The sequence below is a fragment of the Microcaecilia unicolor genome, chromosome 2 (genome assembly GCF_901765095.1).
Source record: "Microcaecilia unicolor chromosome 2, aMicUni1.1, whole genome shotgun sequence".
Taxonomy (NCBI): domain Eukaryota; kingdom Metazoa; phylum Chordata; class Amphibia; order Gymnophiona; family Siphonopidae; genus Microcaecilia; species Microcaecilia unicolor.
The window spans coordinates 173,160,222-173,171,204 of NC_044032.1; positions in this window are offsets into that span (position 1 = coordinate 173,160,222).

Sequence of the window (10,983 nt, forward strand, 5' to 3'; positions counted from 1 at the left end):
CTCTGAGGGCCCTGAGTGCTTGGTGCCTGCACCTGAGGAAGAAGGGTGTTAAGAGGTAGGAATTTTCTTCCCCTTCCCCCCCCCCCCCCCCAGGAACATCCCAAAAGAAGTATAATCTCCTGGTAAATTGGATGTGTGGATTTCCCCAGGGAATTACTAGAACTGTCTTGTAGAACTCTCCGGATTCACTGGAGGGGAGAGATAAATGAGTAGGAGGGTGAAGAACCCAGCCTAGAAGAAGGCATTGGAAGGATAAATGACTAGTGTCATGGTTGGGGTGGAGTTCGAATGTTACAAAAGTTATGGGATTACAAAGCACAGGGTCTTTGGTTGCCTTCACCCCTGCCAGGACCTGTGAGGAGAGGGGGTATCCTGATGAGGCCCAATAACCTAAGGCTGAACCAAGGAGTAATTTCTGCTAATAAAAGCAGTAACTCTGAGGAGAGCTCCAGGTGGGTAGAAAGGGTTAACCCTCCGGGAGCAGAGCAAGAAGAGGCTGTTCAGTGCCAGTTAGGCAGATAAGTGGAAACCTTGCCTATGTTCTGCCTATGTTGCACCCCTGTGTATGCCCCCCCCCCCTTGTAAATATACTCTATGGGCCCTGTTTACTAAGCTGCGCTGAACAGGGGCGTATCTGCGTGGGGCCACAGGGGCCTGGGCCCCCGCAGATTTCGCCCTGGAGCCCCCTACCACAAACCCTCTCCACCTCCCCCTCCCGCCCGCCACCAACCCGTCGCCGATCTTTGCTGGCGGGGGACCCCAAGCCCCCGCCAGCCGAAGTCCTCTCTTCCGTGCAGGATGAAAGTTTCAACGCTTCCTGTTCTTCTGAGTCTGACGTCCTGCACGTACAACGTGCAGAACGTCAGACTCAGAATTTGGAATTCAGTCTGACGTCCTGCGCGTTGTACGTGCAGGACGTCAGACTCAGAAGAACAGGAAGCGTTGAAACTTGCAGCGGCGCAGCCTGCATGGAAGAGAGGACCTCGGCTGGCGGGGGGTTGGGGTCCCCCGCCAGCAAAGGTAAGTGACAGCAGCGGGGGAGGGTGTCATTGGTGGCGAGGGGGGGTCCGGAAATGGCGGGGGGGGGGGGATTGGTGGCGCCGGGGGGGGGCTAAAATGTGCCCCCTCCCTCTGGCTCTGGCCCCCCCTACCGCCCGAGTCCAGATACGCCCCTGGCGCTGAAGAGGTGCAAACTTCTTAATGCACGCTAAAAATTTGAGCGCTAACACAAGAGACACCCATTGGAATATAATGGGTGTCTCTATCATTAGCGCATGCTAATTTTTAGCGCACACTAAAAATCACACCTACAGCACGCCTTAGTAAACAAGGTATGTGGGTATTTGTAAAATAGTGCTTAGGCTGCATGCTGATTTATACATACATAAGTGTGCACATATGTAGCAGGGTTTAAAAGAGGTCTGGACAAGTTCCTAAAAGAAAAGTCCATAAACCATTATTATTTACAGTATTTATTTATTGCATTTGTATCTCACATTTTCCCACCTCTTTGCAGGCTCAATGTGGCTTACAATAATCATGAATAGTGGAAATACATTAGAAAATAGACATTTAGTGTTACAGAAGGATCTTGGGTAACATGATAGTGATAAGACATGATAGTGGTACAACAAGCATATATTGTAAGACAGCTCTGAATATATGTGGAGGAGTTGTGTATATTCATTTTTGTTGATCTTTGTGGTATGCCTTGTTAAAGAGATGGGTCTTCAGTAGTTTGCGGAAGTTCATTAATTCGTAAATCGTTTTTAAGTTGTGCGGCAATGCATTCCATAACTGTGTGCTCACGTAGGTAACGTTTGACGCGTGCGTTAGTTTGTATTTCAGACCTTTGCAGTTAGGGAAGTGCAGATTAAGGAATGTGCGGGATGATCTTTTGGCATTCCTGGGTGGTAAGTCAATCAGGTCTGACATGTAGGCTGGTGCATCTCCGTGAATGGTTTTGTGAACAAGGGAGCATATTTTGAACGTGATGCGTTCTTTAAGTGGGAGCCAGTGTAGTTTTTCTCGTAGGGGTTTAGCGTTTATATTTTGTTTTGCCAAATATGAGTCTGGCTGCAGTGTTGGGCAGATCCATGCTGCACTTACCTAGGAGCAATCCGCCGGTGATCTCCCCTCGCTCAAACCTGTGGAAGATTCCTGAGTGCTGAGTGGAGGAGTGGCCTAGTGGTTAGAGCACCGGTCTTGCAATCCAGAGGTGGCTGGTTCAAATCCCACTGCTGCTCCTTGTGATCTTGGGCAAGTCACTTAACCCTCCATTGCCCCAGGTACAAACTTAGATTGTGAGCCCTCCTGGGACAGAGAAATATCCAGTGTACCTGAATGTAACTCACCTTGAGCTACTACTGAAAAAGGTGTGAGCAAAATCTAAATAAATAAAAATATATAGGCACCATGGGTGGAACCTGGGTATCGGGCACACACGTCTAGAATCTCCCCCTGGGTGTCACACACAACTTGCATATTGAGTGAGTGGAATGCTTTCCTGTTCCTATAAGTGGCCTCTCATGCCCGGGGGGGCGGGGGGGTGTCTGAGTGCGACATGTGTGCAGTCAATGGCGCCTATGACCGAGGGTAAGCGAGCTACAACGTAGAAATCAGCCAGCCATGTTGTTCTACAGGGCCTGGGGGGGGGGGGGGGGGAAGGTGTACTCAGAGGTGTGGGTAAGGAAGGCATCAAGGAACTGGGTGAGGCAGTTAGAAATGGAAGCCTGGGTGAGATCCGTGTTCACAGATAGGACAGACTGGAAATTCCCAGTGGCCAGAAAAGATAGAGAAGCAGTGATCTTTAGGTGCACAGGGATGGGGTTGTTCCTACGGGTCCTGGGCTGCAGGAGGAGTTTGAGCTGGTCACAAAGGTGCTGAATGGCAGCCCTATCAAAGCGGTATCTAGTGAGACACTGCAGGTCAGTGAGGTCTAGGAAACTGCTACGGGGCCTGAAAACTCTGGGGTGTGAGTACCTCCTGCGGTGCCTCCTGCGGTGTGGGGAAATGTGCATTTAGTGGCTCCATTTCCCCACACTACAGGTGCAATGCAGTGCCACCAGTGCTCACCTCTCCCTACCAACTTGGTGAAACACAGCAGCAACAAACAGAAGCTGACACTCACTCTCCCACCACCAACAAACAATGCGGTCACACACAGCAGAACCACACTGCAAGCACTCTCTGACCCACTACAAACTCTCCTGACACACCCTCTAGCCACTCACTCTCCAAGCAGCAAACAACAGTCTTCACAAACACACTGCAGCAGTACACAAGACAATGAGACAAACAGAGACTACAAACAGGTAAGGGAATGAATTATGAACTTGGGGACAGTGAATGGAGAGGGATAGGGAGAGGGGATGGAGGAGATAGAGGAAGGAGTAGTGGTGTCTGGGTTTGGGGGCTAGAAGGGGTAGGGAAAGCTGAAAAGGTAAAACACAAATGAGGCAGGTGAGGGTGAAAATGTTCCGACTACGGCACACAGACAAAGGTAACAGGTACTCAACAAACTCTCAGCTTTCTCTCCCAACAACGCTCTTGCCACTCTCAATTGCACAAAATCGCTAATGGGTCTAAAGATGACTTCCCCCTTACCCTGGTCGCTTTTATTTCAGGTACAGTGGGGGAAATAAGTATTTGATCCCTTGCTGATTTTGTAAGTTTGCCCACTGACAAAGACATGAGCAGCCCATAATTGAAGGGTAGGTTATTGGTAACAGTGAGAGATAGCACATCACAAATTAAATCCGGAAAATCACATTGTGGAAAGTATATGAATTTATTTGCATTCTGCAGAGGGAAATAAGTATTTGATCCCTCTGGCAAACAAGACCTAATACTTGGTGGCAAAACCCTTGTTGGCAAGCACAGCGGTCAGACGTCTTCTGTAGTTGATGATGAGGTTTGCACACATGTCAGGAGGAATTTTGGTCCACTCCTCTTTGCAGATCATCTCTAAATCATTAAGAGTTCTGGGCTGTCGCTTGGCAACTCGCAGCTTCAGCTCCCTCCATAAGTTTTCAATGGGATTAAGGTCTGGTGACTGGCTAGGCCACTCCATGACCCTAATGTGCTTCTTCCTGAGCCACTCCTTTGTTGCCTTGGCTGTATGTTTTGGGTCATTGTCGTGCTGGAAGACCCAGCCACGACCCATTTTTAAGGCCCTGGCGGAGGGAAGGAGGTTGTCACTCAGAATTGTACGGTACATGGCCCCATCCATTCTCCCATTGATGCGGTGAAGTAGTCCTGTGCCCTTAGCAGAGAAACACCCCCAAAACATAACATTTCCACCTCCATGCTTGACAGTGGGGACGGTGTTCTTTGGGTCATAGGCAGCATTTCTCTTCCTCCAAACACGGCGAGTTGAGTTCATGCCAAAGAGCTCAATTTTTGTCTCATCTGACCACAGCACCTTCTCCCAATCACTCTCGGCATCATCCAGGTGTTCACTGGCAAACTTCAGACGGGCCGTCACATGTGCCTTCCGGAGCAGGGGGACCTTGCGGGCACTGCAGGATTGCAATCCGTTATGTCGTAATGTGTTACCAATGGTTTTCGTGGTGACAGTGGTCCCAGCTGCCTTGAGATCATTGACAAGTTCCCCCCTTGTAGTTGTAGGCTGATTTCTAACCTTCCTCATGATCAAGGATACCCCACGAGGTGAGATTTTGCGTGGAGCCCCAGATCTTTGTCGATTGACAGTCATTTTGTACTTCTTCCATTTTCTTACTATGGCACCAACAGTTGTCTCCTTCTCGCCCAGCGTCTTACTGATGGTTTTGTAGCCCATTCCAGCCTTGTGCAGGTGTATGATCTTGTCCCTGACATCCTTAGACAGCTCCTTGCTCTTGGCCATTTTGTAGAGGTTAGAGTCTGACTGATTCACTGAGTCTGTGGACAGGTGTCTTTCATACAGGTGACCATTGCCGACAGCTGTCTGTCATGCAGGTAACGAGTTGATTTGGAGCATCTACCTGGTCTGTAGGGGCCAGATCTCTTACTGGTTGGTGGGGGATCAAATACTTATTTCCCTCTGCAGAATGCAAATAAATTCATATACTTTCCACAATGTGATTTTCCGGATTTAATTTGTGATGTGCTATCTCTCACTGTTACCAATAACCTACCCTTCAATTATGGGCTGCTCATGTCTTTGTCAGTGGGCAAACTTACAAAATCAGCAAGGGATCAAATACTTATTTCCCCCACTGTATAACTAAGGACGCCCATGTTCCCACCCATGCGAAACCATTTCGCTAGCCGTTATATGCTGGGGGCGCCCATCTCGTAACGCCGCCCATAACATGCTGCCTGTGGGGACGACCATAGATGGGTGTCCTCGCGCTGAGGACACCCTTATGTCCCTGTTTCGATTATTGGATTTGGGTGACCTTCTTTCACGGGGACGCCCATGTGCCTTTTGTGTCGCTTTTTGGATGCCCTTCTCTTTCGAAAATGAGCTTGATGGCAACCCTCCCCCCTCCCCCCTCCCCCTTTGCAACTTCATGTATTCTACTATTTACTACTACTATTTAACATTTCTAGAGCGCTACGCTGTACTTTGACGCAGAGTTTGTTCAAAAGAGAAACATATCTTTTTACTTCAGCTTCATACACCTCTCTGGCTGTCTCTGTTGGTTTATATAGTCTTGTGGACTTTGAACCCGTCACTGCTATTGCTGGGTTGTGCTGTGCCTGTGTGCTGTTCAGTTACTTCAGACTCCTCAGATACTGGTTTGTCTGACTGAATGACTTTAGAGTCTGCCATGGCTTTAGCAGCACAGGTAAACCTTTTTTTTTTTTTTAATTATGACTGCAAACCTTGGCTCTGTGCCAAAAAATTGTTACGTTTTGCTGAGAGGCTAGGAAGTCTATATATGTGTTTTTTCCCCCCTTTTTGCAAGCAATTAGTGTGCTTTGGAGAGGGGGGGGGGGTGTCCCAGATGGATACTTTTTGCTTGAAATTGAAGAAGCTGGAATGTCTTGGCAGCCTGTGCCAGAATTGCAACTTTGTTTGCTATCACTATAGCAATGGTGAGAGGGTTTGCTGCAGAAATGGATATTTTACTGATTGCTATGGCAATGATGAGGCTTATGCAGGAATAGTTACTTTGCTAACTGCGCATCTGCCAGCTAATTAATTATGCAGGTTTGCACTAAATGTATGCTGTCTGCATAGGTGACCAGCACCAATCCCATTAATTTCTGCTTTCTAATATGCTTATGATGATGCCTGTAATATTCTGCACTTTTCCCAAGTTTATTGTGCCTTTGTAGTTTCCACAAATTTTCATTGTACAGTCCTTGCAGAAGTGGTGTTTCATATGCTTTAGCTAGACTGTCAGCTAAACCATAGTATAGAGCATCATAGAAGCAACTTTTCAAAATGATTGGGGGTGCTGAAACATTTTTTTTTTTACATGTGGTGCATTCCCCCCTCCCCCTCATCCCCCTCCCTCTCCCCTGTCCCCCTCCCTCATCCCCCTCCACCTCCGTCCGAGTTCCAGGACCCCCTCCCTCCCAGTTCCAGTCCCTCCCAGTTCCAGGCCCTCCTCTCTCTCTCCCTTTGAGTTCCAGGCCCCCCTCCCTCCCCTCCCCTATCCTTTCCCTCCCCCTCCCTCCGCGTTCCACAGTGTCCCCCCTCCCTCCCTCCACGTTCCAGGGTCGTCGTCCCTCCCTCCCTTCGAGCTCCAGGCCCCCTCCCTCCGAATTTTAAAAGTCATCTTGACTTACCTTGTCAGGGTTACGGTGGCCGGCAGCAGCGGTAAAAAGCGTGTAGGCTCGGCGCTTACTTCAGTTTTCTCTCTCTCTCAGCTCTGGTCCTGCCCTTATTTTCTGTTTCTGCAAGGGCGGGACCAGAGCTGAGAGAGAGAAGGGAAAACTGAAGTAAGCGCCGAGCCTGCACGCTTTTTACCGCTGCTGCCGGCCACCGTAACCGCGACGAAGTAAGTCAAGATGACTTTTCAAATTCGGAGGGAGGGGGCCTGGAGCTCGAAGGGAGGGAGGGAGGAAGGGAGGGACAATGACCCTGGAACTCGGAGGGAGGGACGACGACCCTGGAACTTGGGAGGGAACGAACTTCCGGTGGGTGAAATATTGGGGGTGCTCGAGCACCCACAGCACCCACGGAGTCGGCGCCTATGTAGAGCATCACTGTGAAGACTCAGAACTCTTGAATTAAAACTTATTTAATACAAAGAAATAAAATATGACTTACAGGTTGTAGTAATGCACAAGAGTCTCTGCCTTGCAGAACTGGGAGTCAGTGTTGCCAGGTGGGCGGTTTTACCGCCCAATTGGGCGGTTTTCCGCGACCCGCCGCGGGAAATTTTTGCCCGCGGCGGGTTGCGGTTTTTTGGGCTGGTTTTTGTGCTTCGGGCGGTTTTTTTAGGTGGCTTTTTCGGCCGCGGTGGGCGGGGTTAGTGACGTGGGAGGCGGGGTTAGTGACGTGGGAGGCGGGGTTAGTGACGTGGGAGGCGGGGTTAGTGACGGGGAAGGCGGGGCCGATGACGGCGGGGGCGGGGTTGATGACGGCGGGGGCGGGGGTGATGACGCGGGGGCGGGGGTGTCAGGGGCGGGGTTTGAGTTTGGGCGGGTTTTGGGCTGGATTTTGGGCTCCTTTAGGCTGGAAAAATATTTTCCACCTGGCAACCCTGCTGGGAGTCTGTTCTCTACCAGATCACCCTGTAACCAGGGAAGCTAGGAAATATCAGCACTGGCTGATGAGTAATGCTGTCAATACTTTAAATGCTGACAATTTGATGATGCTACAAAGCTTTTTGAAAGACTTAAAAGCAGCTAGGGACAGTGTTAGATTCAGACCATAACAAGCATGCTGCAGACAGATTCCTATTACTCAATGGAGAGAGAATGTGCAGGCTACATTCCCTCATAAACAGACAAGAAACCAGCCAATAGGAAAACTCTCACAAGGCATAGGGAACTGGGACATGTGCTCAGGAAAAGCCTATTACAGAGAACTGCAGGAACACTAATATTTGTAGTTCAAAGGCATTTCCTGCTTTTCTTAAAGGCACAAAAGCAATGCAACCTGTTACAGGCAATGTGTCACGGTCTCAGGCTCTCGGACACTGGAATAATGTGAGCCCTTGGGCGACTGTCGAGGAGCGGCAGCAGCAGACAAAATCCCCCAACCAAGACTGGACAAACGAGCAAGGATGGAGCTGGAATCTGGAACGGACTTAGCTTGGCTGGAACCAAATGCTGGAATAGACTTGGCTTGGCTGGCCTGGAACCAAATGCTGAAACAGACTTGACTGGAATAACAGGACTGGAGCAACTGGACTTCACCTGCGCTGACCACCGTTCCCCAGAGGTTGGGTGCGGGCGGCCTGCAGGACTTATAGGACGGAGCTGGTAGACAAGAAATGCTGGACCAGACTGACTGGAACAACAGGATTCTCACACCGGACACTGGATACTAAACAAGCTTGACTAAAACAGGATTCAGGACTCAGGATTCTCACACAGGGTATAGGATACTGAAACAAGCTTGACTAAAACAGGGTGAAGGATTCACAGACAGGCTAGATAGAAACAGGGCCAGAGTATACATACAAGCTTGGCAGAAGCAGGGCTCAGGATATACAGACAAGCTTGGCAGAGACCAGGGGCGTATCTGAGGTTCGGCGGTAGGGGAAGGGATGCAGGCTGCAGCTTTCAACAGCACGAGGAAGAAGAACTTAAACAAGACCTCAGCTGGGCTGGCGGGGGTTGGGGTCCCCCGCCAGCTGAAGTAATATTTTTAAAGGCACCGGCAGGAGGAAGCGAACCTCGGCGGGGGTAGGTGACGGTGACGGCGGGGGAGGGTTGACGGCGGTAGGGGGGTCCAGGGCGAAATCTGCGAGGGCCCAGGCCCCTGTGGCCCCACGCAGATACGCCCCTGGCAGAGACAAGGTTTAAGATACACAGGCAGGGCTGGAACTAAAGCTAAAGGTAAAGGGGTAAGAGCAGGGGAGGACTGAAGCTGAATACAAACACAGAACTAAGCTCAGACAGGACAAGAACTAAAGCTAAAGGTAATGGGCAAGATGGAGGCAGAACTCAAGGCAGGCCACACCCCAAACCTGCCCCCGACTTGCTTCCTTCTGTATTGGTCGCACTTCAGATTAACTGCATAGAAAAACATCTTAAAACGGGTTTCAAAAATAATGATTTGGATGTTCATCTCACTTCCTCTCTCTTCCCTCCCCTCCATCCTTGTCCAGTATTTCTCCTCTCTACCTAAATCCATGTGCATCTCCTCCTCTGTCTCCCCTACCCTCCATCCATGTTCATCTCAATTTCCTCTTTCTTAACTCCCCTCCATCCATGTCCAGCATTTCAACTCTCTCCCCTTCCCTCCATCCATCCCCTTCCTCTGACTTTCTTTCCCTCCATCCGTGTCCAGAATTTCTCCTCTCTCCCTTCTGCCATAATGGAACAAAGCATAAACATCTCCTTCCTGTCTTTCCTTCCCTCCATTTCTCCTCTCTTCCCTGCCCTCCACTACATCCATGCCCATCTCCTTCCTGTCTGTCCTCTCCTCCATCCATGTTCAGCATTTCTCCTGCCCTCCCCTCCCCTCCCAGTATAGCGATTCTCCTTTGCCTTCTCCTTCCATCCATGTCCAGCGATTCTCCTTTGCTCCTATCCTCCCCTCCCATCCATGTCCAGTGATTCCCCTCTGCCCTCCCCTAACCATCCATGTCCAGCGATTTCTCCTCTCTCTTCAGCTGCCCCCCTCGCCCCCCAAACTACGCCCATGCCCCTAGTCCTAGTATTTTTGGAAAGAGTAAACAAACGATTCACGTCTACCCATTCCACTCCACTCATTATTTTATAGACCTCTATCATATCTCCCCTCAGCAATCTTTTCTCCTAGCTGCTTCATCCTTTTCTCATAGAGAAGCCGTCCCATCCCCTTTATGATTTTTCGTCGCCCTTTTCTGTACCTTTTCTAATTTCTCTATATCTTTTTTTGAGATGCAGTGACCAGAATTGAACAATAAGCACTGTTTTATTTAGCCATACATCATACAGCTCCTTTATCTATGGAAATAGTGAGCGGTGCACTCCAGGGACTTTTGTGCATCGGCCCCTTAGTTCCATCTTGTCTTAGGAAAATCAGACTAAGAAATTAACAGATGCAATTGGGCTATGCCAGGACAGGTACAAGCTGTTCCATATGGCATGAAAGTTTACAAGGCTTGTATGCATGGTACTATGTGGAATAAAACTATCTATCCATGTCAGATTACCACAAAATATTTGATATAGAGTTAATGGAAGAAGTCAGTGAGAGACTCATCATAGTTAGAAGTTAGCAGCATCACTTCTCACTGAATTTAATATCTGATTTTAAAAACATCTAGAATTTCTTGAGTGTCTGGAGCTGACAGCGCTTATTTACCCCCATGGTGGAGTGGAGGAGTGGCCTAGTGATTAGGGTGGTGGACTTTGGTCTTGGGGAACTGAGGAACTGAGTTCGATTCCCACTTCAGGCACAGGCAGCTCCTTGTGACTCTAGGCAAGTCACTTAACCCTCCATTGCCCCCATGTAAGCCGCATTGAGCCTGCCATGAGCGGGAAAGCGCGGGGTACAAATGTAACAAAACAAACAATAGAACCATTAACAGCTCCAGTAGGAGTGGGCAGGTTGTTCCTTCTTGTGTATATACTGACAGGACCACTTAAAAGTCATGAATGGAATGAAGAATAATGAGATCATGCAGGTCACAAAAGCACTGTGACCAGGTTTTTAAATACCTGGACTGGTTGTCAAAGAAGCAAGGATGAAGAATGACTTAAAAGGCAGAGAAAGAGGGATATGTTGGATCCAGGGGCAGAAGGGAGAGAAGGAGAGATGCTGGACAATAAGAAGGCTTGATGGATAAATGCTGGACCATGGGGGAGGGGCAGGAAGGAAGCGAGAAGAGTCAGGAAGATGCTAGGGAGGGGGGAGTGGAAGGA